Source organism: Ochotona curzoniae, unplaced genomic scaffold, assembly GCF_017591425.1.
Source record: "Ochotona curzoniae isolate NIBS_2020 unplaced genomic scaffold, NIBS_Ocur_1.0 contig_2927, whole genome shotgun sequence".
NCBI classification, from domain to species: domain Eukaryota; kingdom Metazoa; phylum Chordata; class Mammalia; order Lagomorpha; family Ochotonidae; genus Ochotona; species Ochotona curzoniae.
The window spans coordinates 1,267,186-1,270,665 of NW_024465654.1; positions in this window are offsets into that span (position 1 = coordinate 1,267,186).

The window sequence follows — 3,480 nt, forward strand, 5'->3', positions numbered from 1 at the left end:
GGCACACGGAGGCGACCCTCACGGAGACCTGCCCTCGCCCCGTCCCTGTCACAAGCCAGCGTCTTCAGCCCCCCCCCCGCGCCGCCAGACTTCCGCCCGCCGCCGGCCAATCGGCGCCGGCCCCGCCCCCCGGAAGCCCGCCCCCTGGCTGTCACTAGGCCGGCGCGGGAGGGTCTGTCATGGGGACGAGGCTGGCTGCTCCTCGCTCCGGGTATATCCGTGCAGGTCAACATGTGTGAATCTGTTTGAGCTTTAAAGCAACAACCAAAAAAAGTGGCTTTCCGGGCCCGGCGCGGTAGCCTAGCAGCTAAAGTCCTCACCTTGAGCGCGTCGGGATCCTATATGGGCGCCGCTGCTAATACCAGCAGCTCCACTTCCCATCCAGCTCCCTGCTTGTGGCCTCGGAAAGCAGTCGAGGACGGCCCAAAACCTTGGGCCCCTGCACCCGTGTGGGAGCCCCGAAAGAGGCTCTGGGCTCCTGGCTTCAGATTGGCTCAGCTCCAGCCGTTGCAGCCACTTGGGGAGTGAAATCAACAGACGAAAGGTCTTTCTCTCTGTCTCTCCTGCTTTCGGTGTATCTGATTTTCCAATAAATACAAATAGATCTTTATTTTTTAAGAAATAAAGTGTGTAGGTATGGTACACTCGCACAAATACACTTGAACCACTCCCCGGTAGACACTCAGGTGATCCGGTTTTTTGCAATAGCAAAACATCCTGTAATAACGTTCTTGCCCACAGATGTTGCTTCATATTTGCCTATTGACCTTCTTGGAAATCATTCTTAGCCATGAAATTGTCCCAATAAGATCGCAACGGAACTTGTTGCCCAACAAGTGACTGTTGGCCCCAATGTTGCTTGTTGAATAATTGATTCTTTCCTCATTACTTGGGGTGCCACCATTGATCATATGTTTAAATTTGCATAAATATGCATATACTCATGGGTCATACATATTTCTGAACATTCTGTTAAGTACTTACTTATTTCCATGTATTAAACACCCTTGTAATTACTATAGTTTTGTGATATATTTGCTCATAAATATTTTAAAATTTTCTTCCTTTTCTAAAGTTTCAAAATCACTAGGCTTCCTATTCCACAAGATATCTTTCTATTTAGGGCTTTTGTATCAATAGTATTAAAAATATTTTTCACATAGATTTGCATAATTTTTGTAAATTTGTTGCTTTCAGATAATGAGAATGGGGTCATTCTTGCTGCATTTCTGAAAGGTGGACTTATGCCTATTTAATCTCGTATCACACTGTGAAAATATCTCATTAATTCTAGTAACTTACCAGCCGACTGCTAGGAATTTTTATGTACCCATCCTATCATCTGTGAATAGTATAGTTTTCTCCTTTCCTATTGCATTGGCCAAAACCTCAGAGGCCTTTTGCAGAGCACAGGGCAAGCCTCGCGGGGACAGGATGACGGGCAACCCCCGTCTCTAAGTGGGCTAACTGCAGGGTGAGCCTTCAGCGCAGTGACTAAGACATCTGTGTTTCTCCGGGTTCGAGTCCCAGCCCTGCTGGGGAGTAGAGCGTCTTGGTAACTGGAACCTGTGGCAGCAGGAGGAGATGGCTCGGGCATCACGCCCTAGGTACCTACGTGGGAGATGTAAATGGATTTCCAGCTCCTGGTTTCCACCTGGCCCAGCCTTGGCTGCTACAGCCATTTAGGGAGTGAACTAACAGATGGAGAATCGATCGCTGCCTGTCTCCTTCTACGTCTCTGCCTTTCAAAGTAAATACATTAATTTAAAAAGATTAAAAAGATAACACTATCATTTTCTTAAATTCCTTCAACTTTTAGTTTGTGACAAGTTCAGTTTTTTTATCAAAGATCTATTTTATTTTTATCCAAAAGGCAAAGTTACACAGAGAGGTGAGAAATAGAAAAATTTTCTATTCCCTCTTTCATTCCCCAAATAGTTGCAATGGCCACAGCTGAGCTGATGTGAAGCCAGGAGCCTGGAGCTTCTTCCAGGTCTCCCACACGGGTGCAGGGTACAAAGGACTTGAGCCAGGATCCCAAATGGGCACCGGTTCTAAAACCAGCAGCCTCGCTTCCCTTCCAGCTTCCTGCTTGTGGCCTGGGAAAGCAATCGAGGACGGTCCAAAGTCTTGGGATCCTGCACCCGCATGGGAGACCTGGAAGAGGCTCCTGGCTCCTGGCTTTGGATCAGCTCAGCTGTGGCCACTTGGGGAGTGAATCAGCAGACGGAAGATCTTCTCTGTCTCTCCTCCTTTCTGCATATCTGACTTTGCAATAAAAATAAAGTAAATCTTCAAAAAAGTGGATCCATTGTCACCACGTATTTTATGATTGTCTTTAGCAAGTTTTGATATCAGAGAAATAGCAGCCTTGAAAAAAATAATCCGTGGGCATTTTAGTTGTTCAGGAATTCGCTTTCCCTGAAGGCGGAGTGGGTTTTCCCAGAGAAGGTTAAGTGGAAAGGTGAGACCCAAGTCCTCAGTCGCTTGCGGGGTCACAACGATGCTTCTTTGCTTTGAAGACTTGGCGTTATTGGATCGGTGTTAGGAGAGTGCGACGGGGAAAACGCAACAGCCTTGGGTGTGTGTCGGATGGATCTGCCTTGAAAATATTCTGCTATATCCCAAAGTGAACGGCTGTGCAAATTTTAGTGAGACTTTTTTTTCTCTCCTCACTTGTAATTCAGGTTCACTGAATTCAAGGGTGGATATGGGAAGAAGCCTTGACAATGATGCATCTTAGGGTCCGCAGCTAACAGACTTGAGCACACACAGAGCATTTGAATCTGTCGAGAGATGACCACTATTAAAAAAAAAAAAGATTTTTTAAAACTGGAAACACAGATTTACAGAGAAAAGGAGAGACAGAAAGATCTTCCATCCACGGGTTCCCTTCCCAAGTGGCTTGCAACAGCTGGAGCTGAGCTGATCTGGAGCCAGGAGCTTCCTCCAGGTCTCCCACACAAGTACAGGGTCCCAAGGCTTTGGGTCATCCTCCACTGCTTTCCCAGGCCACAAAGCAGGGAGCTGGAAGGGGAATGGAGCAGCTTGGATACAAACTGGCGCCTATGTGAGGTGCCGGCACTTATAGATGAGGATTTAGCCATCCTGCTGGGCCCAGATAACTTTTATTTTAAAACTAAGCAATCTCACCTGAGAGACAATCTGGATTGGAATTCCTGTGTTTCCGTGGCAACAATTGACTGCAGCCATGGTGGTACTTTAAGGACAGGCTCGCTGCCTCATTCAACCTACCTGGGCCTTATCAGGGATTTGCATTGGTAAATAATGGTCATCTTCCCCTTTAGACACTAGATCCGGGACTTTCTAAAATACCTTCATAGAAAATCACTGCACAAAGCTGGATTAAAAGTGGAGCAGCCATTATGGGCAAAGGAAATGAACAGACATATTCCAAAAGGACAAATTCAACCCGCTAATAGACATGTGAAAAGATGCTCAGGCTCCCTCGTGCCAGGG